The sequence below is a fragment of the Ursus maritimus genome, unplaced genomic scaffold, assembly GCF_017311325.1.
Source record: "Ursus maritimus isolate PB19 unplaced genomic scaffold, ASM1731132v1 scaffold_29, whole genome shotgun sequence".
Lineage (NCBI taxonomy): Eukaryota > Metazoa > Chordata > Mammalia > Carnivora > Ursidae > Ursus > Ursus maritimus.
This window is the reverse complement of record NW_024425452.1, coordinates 28,013,555-28,035,435: the sequence shown is the minus strand read 5'-3', so window position 1 is coordinate 28,035,435 and position 21,881 is coordinate 28,013,555. Positions and strand designations below refer to the sequence as shown.

The following is a 21,881-nucleotide window of genomic DNA, read 5'->3' as shown; positions in this document are numbered from 1 at the left end:
CAATATTAATTAGCAACTATTAAAAACTTAACCAGTATATCCAAAGAACCATATATTTGGTGTAAATTTTGAAATCCACCTTTCCTCAAATATAAAGCACCTATTCAATGACCTAAAGTAAAATGAAATGTAGAAAATATTTAGGATGTTGTGGTATCTAGAATCTGATCCACCATTTTAACCTGGTTTCATAAATCTGTGCTTTAGGAATAGTGAAATAAACCTTAAAAGTCTGTAACAAAGAACTTTTAATAAATGGCCTTCAGATTTTATTTATTAGAACTGGATCAAATCAGAACTGAAAGCTCCAGATTGAGCCTGTCTGCCTAATACTCCATTTGTGTAAAGTTGTTGCAACAAACAGCAGAGGCTTCAATAAAAATCACAGCTCCTCCCATTCATTACAGTATAAACTGGAAGAAAACTTTCAAATCTCAAAAAATGCTCCTAGTCAGGCAGGGCCAGCTGGCAACTGAAATTAGTATTCTAAGTTTTCACTTGGTCGAGTTGCTTCTGGTATAAAAATAGACCATGTATAATCTTTTACATTTTCTATGTAATCTCTAAACATCCCAATGAAAAGAAAAATCAGGAACTCCCTTGGATTCGTAATCACGATGCACATACACTTGTTTTCAGGACTGTGTTTTTCTAACTACATTTTTAATTCTTATTTGATAGTATTATTAAAATACTAGAGATATAGTCTATACTATGGTTTTTTTAAGATTTTATTTATTTATTTATCAGAGAGAGAGAGCACAAGCAGGGGGAGCATCAGGCAGAGGGAGAAGCAGGCTCTCCGCTAAGCAAGAAGCCCCATGTGGGACTCGATCCCAGGACCCTGGGATCATGACCTGAGCCGAAGGCAGATACTTAATCGAGCCACCCAGGTGTCCCTCCATACTATGTTTTATTTTATTCCTGAAATACTGAGCTGAGAATTTATAAATATAAATATATTTTAACTTATCTAAATAAATACTCCAAATATGAATTATTTTTAAAATTTTCAGCTCAATTCACCTCTAGGTATATAGATCAAAGAAAATGCTGCCCTTGCCTAATTATTAAATGTTTTTCTTAATCAACATATATGGGGCCCTTACCAACATTTATAGCACATCATAATTATTTAAATCAGATATTAATTAAATTTCTATTAAATACCTAATATTGAGTTAGAACTGAGAATACACAACTATATGAAATATGTAATCTCTGTGTAGTCCACTGAGGAACACAGATGTATGTATAACCATTAAATGTCATTGGATAGCCATATTTGATAGAATTGTTATTTAATGCAAACATCCTTACTATTTAGGGTGTTTGCACATAAAACAAAGAGTAACCTAGAATTTTCATCCTGTGTATAGTTGCCTTAAAATATTTAGTTTTTGGGGGGCGCCTGGGTGGCACAGCAGTTAAGCGTTTGCCTTCGGCTCAGGGCGTGATCCCGGCGTTGTGGGATCGAGCCCCACATCAGGCTCCTCTGCTATGAGCCCGCTTCTTCCTCTCCCACTCCCCCTGCTTGTGTTCCCTCTCTCGCTGGCTGTCTCTGTCTCTGTCAAATAAATAAATAAAATCTTAAAAAAAAAAATTTAGTTTTTGAAATTTAATTAAAGAGTATAAGAAGTCCAGCCATATAGCTAAGTGCAAGCAAATTAATCATTCTATTGTATCTTTCAAAAATATTCCATTTAAAAGCTTATATATGTTCAGTGATCTCAAAAGGAGTAAAGAAAACTTGTTTTGTGTTAAATTTCATCAAAATAGAAATTTATATTGTTCTTCAAATATGTACTTTTAGTTTAAAATGAAAAGTATTCATCCTTTTACAATGAACATACAAAAAAAAAATAAAAGAGAGAGCTTTAATAATTCTTTTTTTTTTTTTTTTAAGATTTTCTCCACACCGATGGAGAAGGCCATGCCATCCCACTATCCCACTGCTCTTATGGATGCAATTTTCTATAATAATGAACAATAAGAACTACATAAGGCTAAGAGGACAACCAGGGCTCCCTAGTTTGCAAATAAAACTTAAAACTTCCAAAAAGTTTTTTTTTTTCTTTGAAAATTAAAGGATTCCTTTTAAGCACTAAGATCGATAATGAGACTGACTACCTTTCAGGGCTTCCTGGATCAACTAGATCTAATAAGAGCGAGATCATAGTTCTGATGGAGTAGGCGAATTCTAATCATATCACAATGAATTCTATAAATTAAGCGACCACATTTGATTACTTTCTGCTAAAGTTCAAACATAAACGGGCACGGAATGCTAGTTCTCACTTGGTTTTCCTGGTTGACAAAATGACAGTTGACTGCTATCACACAGTACCCACACAGAATGCATCAGTAACTATCGAGGGTGGTACTCATGGGACCAGGCAGGGAGCTTTCATACCTTGTTGGGGGAGGGGAGGGAATGGTATCCTCTAGAACAGCCAGTCACCCAGCTCAGCAGGGGCCACGCAAGACTCATTCTCCTTCTTACTCACAGATGCTGCTCCTTCACATATAAACATAACTTTCTCATCTTTATCCTGAAGCTAAGAATAACAATTTCTTTGGGAATTCTCTGGAAAGAAAAATCCAGCATTGGTTAAGTGTCACATTTTTTTGGCAGGCAGTGTGCATTGATGCTTCATATACAATATTTCACTTACGGTGTATAATATTACATTGTAAAGATGAGGAAATTGGGCTTCTATGTGACAAACCAAGAATTCCAACCCAAGTCTGTCTAAGGCTAAAGGCTTTTCTCTGTCCATCCTATGGCAGTGGACGTATAAGAACATTTGAGACCATTGTCAACCACTTATGAGTGGAAAGGCAAAGGGTATTTCCTTTCACCATAGTATAAAGGAATTGGTCATATTCGTTGTTCTGGTTGTAGCTTGCCAGATTGTAAACTTAATGTGACACAAACATACATAATCTCACCCATACTGGGCTTAAAAATAGAAACCTGTGATGACACTTCATTACTAGAGAGCTACCAGAGACACATGAAATCTTTGGATTTTAAGCACTGTTGTAAAAAAGGCACTTTGTCTAAATCCAGGCTATCTGAACTCTCATCAAATGAATATACAAAGGAGTAATACATATTATCAACCGACAAGCATAAGGAATTTCCTGGAAGTATGTTTTGCAATAATTCTACATTTTTTTCCTTGTAACAATGCCTTTGAGAGACAGGTGGTAGAGCCTAAAAATTTTTGAAATGTGGGTAATGGAAGAAAATATGTAATGCATTTCAAGGAAATATATGGGTTTGAGTCTGTCGAAAATACAACAAGCCGTAATACTACGAGAGAACAATAAATACTTAGGTTTTATTTGTACGAGGTGAGCTGAAGTCTATGCATGAATAACTTCATATTATACTGACTGTATAAACTTTACTTTCGAACTCCTTTGGTGCTTGTGACTTTGAAGTAATAAAAAACCAATGAAAATCATCTGCATTCATCTAGAACTCAAAGAACAAAGAACAGCTCATCAACCGCTCCTAACAAATAGAGCTCCAAAGAAGAATGACCTCTTTAGTACACGTGGCCTCACTAAGCTAGTTCACAGCACTCGGTACAAGATAAATTACAGGTTAAAAAAACAAAACAACGAACTTTACATCAAAAACCAGGGATGTACTGTATGGTGACTAACATAATAAAAAAATATTATAAAAAAACTAAGGATATACTGTACGGTGACTAACATAACATAATAAAAAATTATTATAAAAAAAATTTAAAAATAAAAAAAATAAAAAAAACAAAACAAAACAAAAAACCTCTCAGGTTAAAGCAGAACTAAAAACTCACTAAAGCTTAAAAAAACATGAAATAATTATGCTCTACAACCAAACTCTATGATTGCTAGAAATCTTATTAAATAAGAATGAATATATTTAAACAGTTTAATAATATAATGCTATATATGTAGCGTAGATAAAGCATTATCAAGTACTTTCGAACCAAATCTCACGTGATTCTACAACTGTTATGCTGTCATGGCAGCCTTCGCTGTCATACCACCACCACTGCCGCCTCCTGCATAGTGAGGAAAATAAAACTCATGGAGGTTACTTCACTCAACCAGGTTTGCAGACCTATAGCGAGTAGCAGTGAAGCCAGTATTCACCTGACACAAAGTGAATGCGATTTATTTGTTCCATGAGGGCAAATACATATCCCAAATTTGGCCAGTTATTACCCTCAGTCTCATAAGAGCCCCAAATCAGAATAGACTGGCCAGGGTATCATGGGTTGTCTTCTTAACCTTTACTTTCCCAACAGAGATACCAAGGGCTGCCTTCCAGGTACAGCTACTGAGAAGAAGTCCTGGTGTGACCTCGCCAGCTCGTGATGGAAATCTCTCCATGGTAAGCAGCACAGCACATTACATTTGAGCTCCAGGAGCTGATTTATTCCTCTTTCCAGATTACGTGAACTCCTTACCCTTCATTGTTGAAAAAAAAGTGAGAGATTGTTTCTGAGACAAAATGGATTAATTACAATAAACCAAAATAGAATAAAACTATGATATAGTGATTTATATGACTGAAATTCAGCCAACTTTCTAAAGGTTCTTTACAGAGCCCCACTATGGATGGCTATTTCTATAAATATGGCCCAGACCAAAAAGAAAGAAAGAAAGAAAAAAGTCTTGTCTCATTGATTAGGCAGCTGGCCAATAGCACTGAAGGGAAGACTTCAAAAAACATTTTTTTATAAAAGCCAGATTCCTATTGTTCCTCTCACAGTCCTGCCACTCAAAACACTCCTGGCAGCTACCACAGTAGAAAGCAGCAAGCAGAGCAGGAAATATTCCACCAGCACGAGGCACAGGAAAGAGTGCAAGTGAATGGCTTTGCAACTCTGGAAAACAACAGAAATGAAGAGAGTTCAGAAATCCACAGGGATAAATTTAGGCAATTTGCCAGGGCCCTATCAGCTCTAGCAGGTCTCAAGTAGACAAGGGAGCAGCAGCTGGCTAAGGAGAGTGCTTGACACAGAGAGAAAGTGGGAGAGGGGAGGCAAGAGGTTATGTGAAAGACAGACAAAGGAAGAGAGAGAGTGAGAGGGAGGGAAGGAGGAGAGGAAGGAGGAGACGGAGGAAGGGCCACTTTGTAGTTAACAGCAGATTTGAGCCTTTCGTGATGGGAAATTGAAATTTTCCTGGCTTCTGGGAAGAATTTACATCCTAGGGTCAAGGACCAGTGTGTCTGAGCAATGCATCAGGCCCCATCTCTTCAGCGGCTCAGTCCATCTGGGCACGTGCTCTGTAGCAGGAGCACAAAGGAAGCAGCCTGGGCTATGCAGATGGCAATGAGATGAATGAAAGAGGGGAAGGATGCAAGAGGCATTATGAAAGCAAAAGGGAAGCAGTACGTCAGATAAAAGAAGCACAGGGAAGGAAGGAGCCTATGAAGACCGTGCATGATCTCGTGCGGCTTTGTGGAGACTGTGCAGCACTTTGCACCAACAAGAAGTCTGGAGCATGATCACGTGTGTGAGTGTATCGTGGAGATCCACACGGGGGCCCAAAACCTGAGAGCTGAAAGCTGGGAGGCCCTAGCCAGCTTTACTTCAATTCCTGTAACAACAAGAGCAAAAATGAAACCACCAACACAAAAGCCAGCCTTTCTTTGGACGAGTAACTTTCCATTGTGTCAGGGCCTTTCCATTTGTCAGGGGCCTAAACTTCCAACCAAATTTGAAATGCAAATCACACCATGCTCCTGAATGGGCACTGTGGGGAAATGACTACAACCACTACTACGACCCATCTGCAAAAGCAATTTGGAACCTGTAAAATTTGCTGTGAATGTTACTGCCATCATTATTGTCCTAGGTGCTTAGTGATAAAATAAAGTACCCCAACTCTGGCAAAGAGGTCAGAAAAAGAAAACCAGCTTCCAACATCACAAAATAACTGCGGCCTTTGAGAAACAGAAAAAGATGAAATTTTCATCACCTGTGCTTGGTCAAAAGGCCAGTGCTTCTCTTTTTTAGCCAAGGCTTTGGATCAAGGTGAACATCTGAGTCAGTTTCACACACAGGTGGGACCCAAAGCAATGGCCTCAAGTGAAAATCACAGTCTCGTTATCAGCATGAAGATGGGTCCTGTTCCTCATCCTCGACATACCCAGAGCTCATTGCTGCAACCAAACCCCATCCCAGCTTCCCGAGCAGAGCTTTTTGTCAGTATAAAAGGGCAAAGAATGAACCAGATGACTTCACCAGAGAGATATGAACATGGATTTAAAACAAACGAATATATTTGTCTACCTTTTTTTTATTTCAAGGGGTAAGTGCTTTAGACTGCTCTCTTTTCAAATGCATCCAAGACCCTGTACATAGATTCCAAATAGAGTTTCCAAATAGAGATAAATTAGTTCCTGGAACAATTTGTGGGCAAGTTGTTTACTTGAATTCATCCTGAGACTCATATTTCCAGCTTCATGCTCCCCTAAGTGACAGCTGAAAATATTATATATATGCATGCGTGTGTGTGTGTGTTCATAAATGATGTACTGGGAAGAACAGTGAGATGCTAGAAAAAGCAGAAACTGCTGAGATATTTTCAAAATCCGTGTCATAGGTACCAAAGGTTTACTGGAGGTCTTGGTTTTCTTTTCCTCTGGCTAATGTTTTCTACAGGATACAGATAATAAAAATCATGAGCTGTGGGAAGAATATACAGAGTGGCATTTTGGGGGAAGGGGGATAAGTAAATTGGGCATTTCAAATTTATAGAGCAACATAAACTGAGATAACACAGAACAGAGAAAACATGCAGAAAAGATACCCTTGCTATTTATTAGTTGTGCCTTGAGTTGGTGTCTTGGCTCTCATTATAATGATGCAAATATTTACCAACCTCCAGAAGATAGAAAAGCAATATATATGAGAGTTTTTCTTACAATAAACGTAAAACAGTAACAGTTATAACATGCTTGGTAACTAAAATGTGCTACACTGAGCAAGGCACTTAGCATGTATACTCTTAATTAACAGTTTATTCTCAAAATTACTCTGTAAGACAGGCATTAATATTCCCATTTTTTTAAATTTTTCTTTTTAAAGATTTTATTTATTTATTCGACAGAGATAGAGACAGCCAGAGAGAGAGGGAACACAAGCAGGGGGAGTGGGAGAGGAAGAAGCAGGCTCATAGCGGAAGAGCCTGATGTGGGGCTCGATCCCATAACGCCAGGATCACGCCCTAGCCGAAGGCAGACGCTTAACCGCTGTGCCACCCACGCACCCCTAATATTCCCATTTTATTCATGATAAATTGACATACAAGAATAAATGACTTGTCAAAGATCTAAAGTGAGAAAGATAAGATTCAAAACAGAATCTTTTCTGACTCAAAACTATGGTTACTCCACTATGCTCCATTGCCTAAAAATAAGTATTTCAAGAGTTAACATCAGACGAACCTCAGCAAACACAGAAAGATGCCTGGTTTACTGGTTTGATTTTGCTAAGTTATACTGTTTTGATTAAAAATCACTTCTTTAAAAATTTTTGTAACTTTTAGTACTTCTTTGCAAGTGAGCTTTCACTACGCCCACCTCAAAGTCTAGGAGAATTAATGTGTATAAGTTGAGTCACTGTGTTAAAATGTGTCATTATTCTACCCTTCTGTGCCTAAATAATCTTCTTGAAGGGCTGCCCAAGGATCTTGCACATATTCCTGCTAACACACTCTCCCATCCAGTAACGCTGCAATACCAGGAAATCACAGGGAGGGTAGAGAGGCATTAAACTGGTTAGGTGAATTCCAGGCTCAGAAAGGATTACTTTACCTGAAACTCACCTGTGAGTGGTACTGCTGCATTTACAAAAAATACAAATGACATTTATCAAAACAGGTAACTGTTTCTCTGAGTTACTGACTCAATTGCTAAACTAAAAAAGATATCCCCCATTTACATGATCATATCTGAACACTTTTCATACTTACATATAAGAGATGTAATACTCACATCTCTTTAGCAGTTCCTGATTGCTCCTTTTAAAAACTAGCAAGGTAAGGCAAGGAATCATGCTTTTCTCATACATCCTATGAAAGGGAGGTATGTGCAGGGAAATTTTGATTATAAAAGAAAAATATGTTCAATTTAGAAAATTTATAAAATTCAGTGAAGTATGAAATAACTTATCAAAGGACCTATTTTGGTCCATTTCTTTGCCATTTTTCCAAGGACTAACTTTTAGTCCCTTTCCTTAAAGTCTTTGTTCTTTGAACATATATTCTTTCATTGGAATCATTCTGAACATATCTATCATGATTTTATTTTGCAGGTAATATTCCATTGTGGGTATTTTAGCGCCTTTATTAAATATTAAATAAACGTGGTATTCCATCATGCCTGTGAACATGACTCACTTTGTTAGTCAGGGATAAGGTCTTCAGGAACTGCAGTGAGAAATGAAAACTAAACCACTCCCAGCATGTTTGCTTTTCCGCATCCCCAGTCCTTAAGAACGGCCCTGTTCCTGGGAAGCCCACCAAGTTGCTCAACAGAGCAGATGTTGGGGAACCAAGAAAATCATAAACGTTCTTGGGAAATTGCAGAGTTAAGCAAACCCCTTTTAAGTCATGCTTGAAAGATTACAAAAGTTTTACTAAGTTCTTGTGACCACTTCACAATTGTAAGAATAACTGACCAACACGTTGCCAGCTAGCAGTATAAAGGGGCTCTGAAGTCTGTGTTGCAGGAGACAGTGCTTTGAGAGACATCTTCCTGACTCCTTCCTTGTAACAAGTAACAAACTTACTTTGTTTTCAACACTCGGATTATATTCAACTTAATGCACCCCAGGCAGCAATACCCTCGAGTTCAGTCACAACTTTATTATTCCTTTGTTGTTAGCCATTATTTCCAATTTTTCACTATTGCAAATAGAAAAATAAGCACTTTTATATAAATCTTTGTTATAGCTTCTGGGATAGTTTTCCTTAGGATAACTTCTGGGAATCATAGAAATGAAATTAATAGGTCAAAGGTTATATAATTCAAATGACCTTGAATATGTACTGATCAATTGCTTTCTTGAAAAGTCTGTTCCAAATTATGTTTATGAATCGTCATTTCATGCCACCTTCATCGAATCTGGAGCCTTTTAACGTTCAGCTTTCCCAAGAGTAAAGCACTCCTGGAACAAATCAATTTTCTACAGAGACTACTCACTAGCTTCATGAATGAAAAAGTCACAAATATTTATGCCATGACTCAACTGAAGGGCAGGTTCTGTTTGTTTCCGCGCAGTATTTTCGGGCACAATGTCTTCCATGTTCTAGGTGTTCAATAAATATTTGTTAAACGCGATGAATGAATGATGATCTCACTCTGTCGAACTTGAACTTGGATGTGTTAGCCAATGTGTGTTTTACAAAGGGCTTTAACCAATTTGTATTTCATCGGATTATCACAACTACCTAGTGGGGAGACACTATGGCTCCTCCAGTTGTACAGGTGAGAAAACAGGTTCATTAAAGTCCCAGGATTTGCGTAGTCACAGCAAATGATGACACCGAGCCCTGTCCCCAGGGCACACTATCTCAAGTGCTTTCCTCTGCCCCCACAGTAAAGGGTGACAAGCTAAACGGATTCGTGAATACCAGACATTCTCTGTGCTCCACACTAAAGCATGAAAGACTAAACAATCACCTGCTATACTGTGTTTTCTAGACAGGACTTCTGGACAATGTCACTTGCTTCACCAAACTTAGATTTAAGTTTGTAAGCAGTGCAAAGGAGCACTAAACCTAGGTATAATCCTCAGTTCTTCCTGGAAATAACAATGGTTAGTGTAATGTTAGTGAGATAATAAATCTAATCTGTTGATAATAAAGATAATAAATATAATCTAATCTGTTGATAATAAAGATAATAAATATAATCTATTGAGGACCCATGATGTGCCAAGTAATGTATACTATGTTATTAAAGCCTGACAACCACGGTATAAATTGTTATTCTCATTCTTACACGGGAAAGGAAATGATCAATTCCATATCATACATAAGCAGTTCTCAAATACTAGGGTACACCAATATTACCATGTGGGCTTGTTGGAAATAGATTGCCAGGCTCTGCCCAGAGTGTCTCTGTTTAGGAAGCTGGGCTGGGGCCTGAGAAATTATATGATTCAAGTTCCCTGGTGATGCTGCCAGTCCAGGGACCCCACATCAAGATGTTCTGACTTCCCCCCAGTAAACAGGAGAACTAGGATCTAAACATAGGGTTTACCTGACTTCAAAAATCAGGCTATTTGCATTTTCCCACATGGATTCTATTGTAAAGACTTTGAATTAAAATGTTTTCAATCTTAATTTGGTTTTTGAGACTTGTATACAAATTAATAAAATGGGGCTAAGAAATTTACATTGGAATTCTAAGAAAAAGAGATGAAAACTGAGCTAATCAACTCTCATGGAGAATTAAATTAGCCACTACCTGCTCACCCAGCCTCTCCTATTTCACAGAACAATATTTTAAAGCTAAAAGTGACCTTAGATCTCATTCAGGTGAACTCCTTCATTTTATACATGACTGAGTTGAAGCCCAGAAAGTTTAAGTTCTTAATATGCTTCAGTGGTCCTCCTATGCCACCAGTCAAATAGCCACACTTCAATCAAGTTGAACCTCTTCTTTCCTCCACCACCCTACAGTGTCTACCACTTCCTTCTCCCTGTTGTGATGACTTATCACAGTCTTCCTGTGATTGACACTACCACCCATAGATCAACTCACTGCTTTACAATTTTGTCTCCTCTTTCTTGACTGGAACCACCCGGAAAGCATGTATTACATTTCCATATTCTCTGTAGCCATGTAGAATACGCTTGTTGGATCAAACGGAATTGAGTGGGATTTCATTTCTTTTTGTTTTTCTCACTATACTACTGCTGTACCCATTACCCCACGGTACGTTGCTTATCCTGGAATATAGTCATTAGTAAATACTTCTTTCCCTTTTTTACTATATTTCAGTTAAAAGGCCAGCATTATTTTTAGGATGACTGTTCTCCAAGATATTTAAGGTATCATAAAGTGTTTTACATATATAAAATATGTGTGTAACTATACAGGTACAAAATCTTCTATGCCTCTTCTCTTTCAAATATGTCTGTCTCTCATTTTCTTAGAGAACATGATTAAAAATCTGTTCTTTTTTATGATAAAAATATAAATTATTTGGAGAAGTACAATGACAGAGTAGGTTACAGACAGAACCTGAAATTCTTATAATGATCTTTTACTGCTTTAGTCCAATTCAAAAGAAAAATGACTACACAAATGTCTACACATAGACTACAAAAAGGGGCTTCACCCCGCTACTGCAGTGAAGTCAGCAGAAAAGAAAACCCTGCAGATCCCTCTGTTTGAATTAATGCAAATGCTAGTATTAAAGCGCACAGTGGGAGAGTGGAGGAGTGGCTGAATCACACGCCCCTGACATTCTTGACATCCTTTGCAAAATATGAGGCCATACGATGAGTCTAAACTCCTTTCTCAGAAATGTCTAGACCAGAGCAGTTTCACAGCCCATGTGCTCAACACTTTCCTACAGTTAATATGAAAACATGCAGCACTGTTCCTGAGAGAAAGGGTGCGTTTCAATAACAATAACAACAGCAGTGCGATAATAATAATGGTAATACCGACAATCCGTCGGAAGGTGCTTCTCACATGCTCTCACACTTTGCAAACATTTTCTAAATCAAGCCTTGGAAAAGTAGACATAAGAGAATCCATGATACAGATGCGAAAAGAGGCTCAGAGAGTTGAGGTGACCCCTGTGGTCACAGAACGAGAGTGGGAGTCTGGACTCTTAATTCCAAACCACTACTTGCATTACATTCCAGATTGTTACTTGCTCCATAGAAGTATAAATAGACATCTATGTTTCAGTAGAAAGGCAGATACATTTTTAAGAATGATATTTTTAAGAAATTAATTACTCTTTACTTGAGCCTCTGAGACAGACGTACAGTTGCCCTACTTTCCTTCCATTAGAAAACTAAATCAGAGAGAGCATTTCTGGGCATACAATGCCTCCCCCGAAATTTAAACAAATCAAATGAATAGAATTTTTCTGTAGGACAATCTCCATAACCAAATTGCCATTCTGAGAGAATGAAATAGCACCCTAAGAAGGGCTTCTCCCACTTATATTAGCTATCAAAATGTCTCCCCTTCCCCCTGGCAAACCCTAACTTTCCAAAGCAAAAGACGTCTGAATAAAATTCGCAACAATGGAATCTTAATTTCAAGGGTTGCTTTGACTTTTCTCAATTAAATATTGAAATGTCCCAGAGATATCAAAACTCTTTTGTGACCAAAACCTATCTCCCAGATTATTTCTTTCACTCTAAAAATGTGGCAAAACCAAATCCTTCTTAATTTAGAAATACTAGACTTTCTTCTGGGTTCTTCAAGTTCAGAATAGTCAAATGAGAGAAAAAATATCTTCTAACCTCCTTTGAAAGGTAGCTGAAGACAGCTAGGTTGGTTGTTGATACCTCAGCCCGAAAAATGAGTTCTCCAGTGGAAAAGCTCTGGCGTGTGCATGGCTGTCTTCAATCCTTCCAGTCACAATGAGGTGGAAACAATTTACAACATTGGTGTTAACCAGACAGTGTCAAATGAGGATAGGCGCATGCACTATAAATATTTAGAGCTGTAAGGAACTGTGGAGGGTGATGATTTATCCCAAAGCCCTCTATTTCATGGCTCCCAAGAAGAAGGAGAATATAATGGAAGGGACGTGTCTAACATTGGAGCCAACTGGATGGGCTCGAGTTCTGACTTTACCATTTAAAGCTGCTTGACTTTGAAACAACTAACCTGAGCCTTTGTTGGCTCATTTATAGATCAGGAATAATAATTCCTACATTACAGAATAATTTTAAGGATTAGACATATGTTACTTAAAATGTTGAGTTGATAATAAATGCTCAAAACGCCAAGAAACTTCGATTAAGAAAGTTGTGGCTTTTACAATTTTAGACAGCTATGGTTAGAGGCACAGCAGAAACCAAAAGCCAGGACTGCCACCCAGACAAGTGCTCTTAATACAACCTCACATATAATTAGTAGAAACAGGCTCTGTTTGTCCTCATTAGTAAGATTAAGGATTATTTTGTTTCATTTAATACTTGTTCTCTGTAGCTTTTTGTTGATGTCGTTGTTATTTGTGTGTTTGGGATTTTTTTTTTTTTTCCCCTAGGTTAGAAGAAAAAGAGATAAACTTCTGAAGTAACTGTAATTGCTTGGCTGGAAAGATGAGAGTACTTGCTACCCCAAAGACAGAAAGACACAGAGATAGCTCCAGGACTCAGTGAATGTCCCACATGCCTGGGAAACATACGGATCCCATAGCAACACACTTAGACACAAATTTTGTGCAAAGTGTCTCTTCCTCTGGGTCAAAATAGCAGGGACAGTATAGAGTCAACTTCTTGCTAACAAGTATGCCATGGACCATCTCATAACTGAAGTTGGGATTAAGAACTCTCAGAGACTCCTCAGCCAGGAGCCTGAAGTAACCATCACTTGGTGAAGGAGCCTAGTAGTCTGCAGTTCACACAGAAAGCAACCCCAGGATACATGAGCCAAGCTCTGGGAAAATTACATCTGTGGACATCCATCCCATGTGACAATCAAGATTCGTTCAACCATCTCAAAACTGCTTCTGCTTTAGTCTTAATTTGTTTTCATTATTTTTATTAAATATTGACTAGATACAAAAGAATATTTATAAGAAACATATGAATTATGAAGACAAGTGAGGCAAATATTTGTGTACCCACTACCTAATTTAAGTGAGAAGATGGTACATTGGAGGGCCCCCTCATGTCCTCTCCAACCCCAGTCCACTTACTCCCTGCTCAGAGCCAAGCATAATCTTATGAGTGTGCCACTCCCCTGCTCTTCTTTAAAGTTTAACCACATAGGTCTTATTCCCCTAAGATAATATTGTTTAGTTTATATGGTTTTGAATATTACAGAGTCGTATTTTTCTATAACCTGCTCTTGTCCTTACAACATTATGTTCCTCCTGAGAGTCACTAATTTTGGTTAATAGCTCTAATTCTTCATTAGTCATGATTCTCCAGTACTCTAGTATGTGAGCGTACCACCATGTATTTGCTCGTTTTACTGGTGTTGGACTTCTCACCTGCCTCCATATTTTTGCCCTGAACATTCTTGGCCATATCTCCTGAGGCAGGTGCAAAAGTCACTCAAATCTCTTCCAATCTTTCTCACGTGGAGTGAGAAGCCACATCACTCCACCTCCTCACCTTAAAATTACAAGCCTGTACAAAATGGTCTCTGCTTGTGGTTTCACTGACATTTTCATGATTCCTAATGAGGGTGAGCATAATTTCATATGTTCATGGGCCATTCATGTTTCCTTTTTTGTGAAAATGTTAATGCAGGCCTTTGACCCATTTTTCTTTTGGGTTATCTTTTTGCCATAGAATCTGTTGAGTTGAATTATAATCCTTTATTGGTTTTGTGTGCTGCAAATTTTTTCTTCCCTCTGTAGAATATGTTTCTCCTTGTTTTAAAGCATTTGTTGGTGAACAGAGGCTCTTAATTTTAATCATGTGAAATTCATCTTTCATTTCCTTTACAATATATGCTTGTTTTGGCCTGTTTAAGTAATTTTTCACTACTCTGGGAGTTATAAATATATCCTGCCATGTTGTCTTGCAAAGGTTTTATAGTTTTGCCTTTCACATAGAAGTCTTTAAACTTTTGTAGGGTTTCTGATTGCTTCAACATCATTTTTAAGTCCTTTATTTCCCCCCACTTAGCTGCTCTGCTAGCTTTGACCAAAATTAAGCTTATATATTAGGTTTCCATAGTATGTATGCATCTTTTTTTGAGGGCATTGCAATCAAACACATTGGCCTGTTTATCTAGCGTGGCACCAGTACCACATTCTCTAATTTATTATGAGTTTTTTTTTAAGCTGGTAATACAAGTATTTCCACACTATACTTCTTCAGGGTGTTTTGGCCCTTTGGAGAGTTTTTCATTTCTATAGACATGGATCAGCTTATCAAATTCCACCAGAGCACCTGTGGGAATTTTTGTTGGGATTGCATTAAGTCTATAGCTGAATTTACACCAGCACTATAGATTCATCTATAGATCCACTGGCCTTTCGAAATTGAGTCTCCCTATCTCATTTATTTAGATTTGGGGTAATGTCTAGTAGTAGAGTTTTACAATTTTTTTCCCATAAAGTTCTTGCTCATATTGTGTTAGGTTTATTTCAAAGTACTTGTATATATACAACTAGAATAATTTTCCTTATACTTGAAATCAATCTCTTTTGGTTACAAAAGCTGCATTCTTTTTTGTCACTGTCTTTATTTTGCCTTGCTCTTGATAAACGCTTCCACTGTGTACCAAATTCCAGTTTAACAACTGCAGTGTTGTCTCTCATCTTACTGAAACTATTATCCACTTCTACTTCAATTGTTGTGAAAAGCCGATGTCAACCTAGTTGTTACCTCAAGGTAATTATTTTGTTTTTTTTTCCTGGCTGCTCCTAAACTTTTTTGTTTCATTTTCAATGTTCTATAATTTTACAATACGTTTATTTATTTTGCTTGGAATTTGAGAGCTGCCTGAATTTGTACACCCATGTCTTAAACCTATTTCAGGAAACTCCTGGTTATTAACTCTTGGGGTTTTCCTCTGCCCTATTTGACCTCCCTTTTCTCCTACATAATTAAATATATTCAGACATTTTCATTCTATATTCCATGAGTCTTAATTTCTCTTTTAAATTTTCCACCTATTTGTCGTTCAGTGCCCATTTTAATTTCTTCAAATGTGTCTTTTATGAACTCTCTTCATCATTATCTAATCTTTTCTCAAAACTATTCACTGAATTTTTAATGTCAACTAATTTTTATTTCTAGTAATTCTATTATATTCCTTCTAAAATCTGCTTGGTCATTTTTTTAAAAATTTTTTTTTTAAGATTTTATTTATTCATTTGACAGAGAGAGAGACAGCCAGTGAGAGAGGGAACACAAGCAGGGGGAGTGGGAGAGGAAGAAGCAGGCTCCCAGCAGAAGAGCCTGACGTGGGGCTCGATCCCAGAACTCCAGGATCACGCCCTGAGCCGAAGGCAGACGCTTAACGACTGAGCCACCCAGGCGCCCCTGCTTGGTCATTTTTAACATCTCTTGTTTTTTATTTACTTTTTCTATCACTTCATTTATATCTTTTAGTTTATTAAATATAGTATTTTATATATTGTGTGTCTGAGAATGCCAACACAAAAAGTTTTTGAAGATTTCATTCCGATTTATATTGTTTCTACTAATTTTCTCTGATAGCATCACATCAGGTCTTTTGTGATTTTTGACTGACTACTTCTATTTCTCAAAACCAACCATGAACTTATCTAGGCAGGAAGAGTGGCAGGTGGAAGGCACAGTGATGAGGATAAGAATGAGGAAAAGAAAGTAAAACTAATGCACGATAGATGTGCACTTTACTCAGGGAGAGGATTCTATATTCAGTCTATAAATCACACAAATGTGAAACATACTGATCACTGTTTCTTTGGTCAACTCTCACGCATTCATTGACTTGCTCCTTGATTGAAATCATGAGCTGACTGTCTGCACACACACACACACACACACACACACACAGAGGCATATTTGAATTTTTAAAATTTAAAGAACATAAGAACACATAAGAAATGTGTTCTTTAAATTTTAATATTTATGTTATAAAGGTTACGGAGTCAAAAAATTTACTGAATCTGTTGTTTCCTCATATTTTCTTTATTATTCATACCTCACTTTACCATGAAAAAGTAGCTATGCTAGTCTAGTATACTGATAATAACCCTCTGATTTCCACCACAATCGATGATAGGATAGTGCCTGAGAGAAACATAAAAGCCTCTTAAAAAGATAGGTAGAAATTGTTCATAGTGATGAAAATTTTTAGTAAACCATACTGTTTAATTTCTGTTTTTAATTGTTTTCAGTGAAGCACAGTAGTCAGGTGGCAACAACATAATTCTTTAAAACATTACTGATGACTTTAGATTTGACTGGTAGGAAAGGGAAAATGTAAACCAATTTCAGCCTGATTAATTCAAAACTGACTACTTTAGAATTCATAATACAAACACACACACACACACACACACACACACACACACACACACAGAACTTCTTAGAAACCTTCTCAGAACTCTTAGAAACCAAACAGCTAGAATTTCAATAAACAGAATTACTTTCCTATGCTTTCCTTGAAGGAAAAGAGACAAAGAATAGAAATCATATAGGAGGAATTTAACTTGTAGGAAACCTGCAACCCAATTTTTTGTGCAATCGGTAACTACAATACTTCACAATATATATTCATTTTCAAAAAGAGCATTTTGAAGACCTAGAATTCCACCATTTCTAAGACTGTGGTATATCTAGCTTCCAAGGCACAAGGCTTAGTAGAAGGACGACAGGCTGTGTAGACAAACTGTGCAGCTAGTAGTAACTGAAGCTTAACATGCTTAAATAATACGGTAAGTGGCAGAACTGGGGCCTCGACACAGATTTCCTTGACTAAAAATTTGTAATTTTTTAGCTGCTTTACAACTACCTCTAATGTATATGCAGAAAAACAATAAACCCAAATTTGTGCTAATTTACTCGGAACTATTAGCCAGTAATAAGAAAATATAATCAGATTCAGGAAAGTTTTTATGAGAATACAAAGGAACTGTAACGCTCTTCCCCTTTTAGAATCCTAAAGGTTCAAAAGCTAGATTTTCATGATTTCACACTTAAAACTCAGTTGAAGAATCCCCCTCTCTTTTAACCACATGCTATAGAGTTACTTCATTGCTAATGCCTTCCTTTTGTTCATTAATGCTTTGAATAAAATTGAGCAAGAAGAGAACAATGCCTTGAGGGGTCTGAGGATTCCTACCTCATTCTGAATTTAGTAAAGTTAACTATTTTCTTGTCTTTTTGGAAGTATATCTGCATCATATTTGAAACATCTTAGAAAAGAAAATAACACAGAAACATGATTAAAAAAAAAAACACATCTGATTTACTTACTGGAAGTGCCTCGAGATTCTCATTCAGATTTCTGACTTCATTTTTGATGATGGATGAGACTTGACATCCCCATCTAGGTGTTTTCTTGCATTGCTGATCAAAATGAGAAAGCGGAGAAACAGGAAAATAGTTGATTAAAGCAGTAAAATCCTATTTAAAATATTTATTTCAAAGAAACTTATCGCATTAGCATCTAGGTGTCCATACTGATGTCAGAATTAAAAAGAAGGGGAGTGTTTCTCTCGGGGGCATATCAGGTTTAAGAGATCATTTTAAAGGAGCAGGAAATGCCTGTATTTTAGAAGATACTGCTCAGACCTTTTCTAAGTGGATAAGAAGATAGTATGAGGAAATATTCAAAGCTTAGGTCTACATACTATGTTTAGTCATTTCATCCAGGTAACAAAAACCTACAGTGTCTATTAAGTGCCCGGTGGTAATGATAAAAATGGTCACATCCTGTCATGAGCACACTACGAAGGGACATACTCACGTTGTGTCTCTTCACAATGTCAGCTTTATTCAATCATAAAGCAAAGTTAAATCACAATTCTAAAGCAGGTTCAGGATTCCAAATTCAGTGACAATTCACCATGTGATTAAACTTGGCTTCTTACACAGCAAACAGAAAACAAGCCACACAACAAACAAGATAACAGAAGGGTGTAGGAAGTGAACAAACCAGCCGTGAAGTCGGTCTGTGGGCGCACAGTTGAGATTAGTCTTCGGTCTGTCCAGGGTCGGCTCTGGGCACTTACAGCTTCTGACGTTCCAGCAGTGAAGGATCTCGGTTCTGTCTGGAGATCCAACGGGCTGAACCTTCGGCCGCAGTTGCCTTTTTTAAGTGGTCAGACATAGAGGGGTCATGTCTGACGAGTCTGACAGTTTGCTGCCAAAATCCTTCCCTTTTTAAAGGGAGTTAGTCAGTTTTGGGTCTCTGCAGACTTCCTCTGGTTCTGCTTGCTATCAGTTCTGGGTGTCAGCTGACGTGGGTCCCGGCGAGATCTCCTTGCTGCAGGACCTGAACTGCTTGCGTCATTGCTTGACACAGGCTCCTGGTTGACGTGAGAGACTCCATTTTGCTCTCTACACGTACATAATTTCATTTAATTCTACTGTAATCTTATGTAGTAGGAATTATAATAGGCATCTCAACAGATTTGAAAACATACGGCACAAAGCTAAGTGGACTGCTCAAGATCCTAGCTAACCAGTGGGACAACGCAAGTTCTTCTAACCATAAGTCCTAGTTCTCTTTCTTGACGAAGCACAATGCCTAAAGGTCTTAATGAGTTTCCTTTTGACTTCCTTTGTTGGTGTTGCTCAACCTTGGCCTACAAAATAAAAGGTAGTATCACACAGAGGGAAAAAGCTGGATTGTTCCAGACAGAGCTACATTTTGTAAGCTGACTTCAACAATTCTGTGCCACAACAACTACTGAACTTCTCTCAACCATCATTTTTCTCGTCTATTTTTAAAAAGATAGTAACACCTATTTTATAAGGCTATTGTGAGGGTTAGACTTACATAGTTATGGTTAAATTAGACACAATAGAAAAAGAAAAAGATATTTTCTGTGATTTGGAGCTTCTGCTAAGTCTTCAGAAAAATCAATAGCGAAATTTTTATTTTTCTGACACCCCCCCCAACTAAAGTATGTGTTCTGCACAAAAGATTCACAACAGCCGTGTTTCAGTTTTGAAAAGGAAAGAAAACTTTATTATAGAAACCTCAAAGAAACAGGAGAGAAAAGGAATCTACACATAGATGAAGGTAATAGTAGGCAGTAAGTAAGAATAAGGCAAAGTTACATCAAATCGGGTATTTACCACATCCAGCCTCATCAGCCGGGGAACCCGGTGGAGACAGTCCGGCTGGAGTCCTGATACAGAGGCCTGGGTGGAGCCTCCTCCCCTCGCCTGAGACTTCCAACTGACCATCTCCATAAGGGCCATATTTATGGGGCAAATAACAGGGTTTGAAATCAAACATTTGTTCGCCTACGTGCAGTCTGGAACGAGCTGCATTTCCATGTATCATGTTTCTATATTTTCAAGGAACCTGGGCTATGCGTATTTGCCTCCCTTCCCGGATTCCATTCTGGGGGGCCTGCCCAGCCTGGAGCAGGAGGGGATGTGAGGCAAGATTTGTTGCTCTTGGCATCCAGAACAGAAGGGCTGGCTCTGACCTGAAGACCAGAAAATATATTTCAAACAAGTAGGCTCCCAAGGTTATTCACACAGCCTGAGTCTCACAAACGATACTCCTCAGCCTGCCCGTGTATATGCACGTCCGGGTGGTCGGCTATGCGCGACAAATCACAAACATCTATCCATACAGAACAATACGTCATCCCATTTTCTTGAAATGATATTGTGTGTACATTAATATTGGCTTTTGTAAGGCTTTGAGATGCATAAGAACAGAAGTAAAGAAAGGAGGATCTTATAACAAGTCAATAGGAGTGTTAAGGAGAACCAGAGCCAGACATAAGTTAAAATGGTGAAAGCAGATTTTATGTAGGAACTATCGCAACAGAGTTGTAATAGACGAGAAGAGACCTCAGTACATAATCTGATTCAATTCCAACACAGCATGGACAAGTAGGGCTTTATAGACAAGGGCAGGATGGGGGTCAGGGGATGGAAAATTATTAGGAGGAAACATTACAGGTCATGAATTTTGGCTAAACTGCCTTAGGATTCTTGCTAAAGGCAGGCCACTGGGTGATCAGATACCAAGGGTAAGAGATGAGGAATCTGATCAGTATCAAAGGTGATCATTTATCGAGGGTGGAGATTGTTGCTAAATTGAGTAAACAAGACTTTTGGTAACACTGGATAATGCCAAGATAAACAAGTACAAAGGTCAAGGCCTAGTTAAAAAGAGGATATAGAGGAGCCTGACCGAAGTTTTATTAAGGAGCCTGTCTTGTAAGTGGGCTAGATTTTCCTTTGTGGGAAGTTTTTAAATTAAAAATCTGATCATTTTAATACATAGAGGATCATTCAGCTGTTCTATTTCTTCTTATAATCAGTTTTGGTAAGCTGTATTTTTCTAAGTTATCCATTTCACCAAAATGTTCAAATACATGACATCAAGTTGTTCACAGTATCCATGTTATCATTTTAATATCTGCAGGATATGTTTATATTCCTGGTATTGGCTATTTGCACGTTCCTTATTTTTTCTGATTGTCTCACCAAGAGTTTATTGATTATAATCGGTGCTCTTTACTGTCTTATGCTTTCTATTGCCACAATTTATGCTCCCAAATCTGATTTCCTTCTTTCTATACTCTTTGGGTTTAATTTGATATTTTTTTCTAATTTCTTGGCATCTAGGTTGTGCTCATTGATTTCTGCTTTTCTAACATATGTGTGTAAGGCTATAAACTTCCCTTAAATACAACTTAACTGGTATCCCCCAATTTTTGATATATAGTATTTTCACTATTATTCAGTTCAAAGTATTTTCTAGTTCCCATCATATTTTTTATAATTTGATGCATGGGTTATTTGTATATGCTTCTCTTTATTTCAAAACATATAATCATATTCTATTTATCTTTTTTCTATTGACTTCTAATTGCCTTATGGTAAAATATTATACTCTCCATGCCTTCTATCCTTTCAAAACTATTGAGAGTTGCTTTACAGACCAACTACGATCAATTTTTGTAAATGTTCCATATGTACTCAAGAGGAATGTATATTCTGCAGTTTGAGAAAAG

General features: G+C 37.5%; 1 pseudogene; it reads left to right on the top strand.

Moving 5' to 3' along the window:
- Positions 1-5,453: 5,453 nt before the first annotated feature.
- LOC103657490 overlaps positions 5,454-21,881 on the top strand; it is a 64,890-nt pseudogene continuing 48,462 nt past the window's right edge.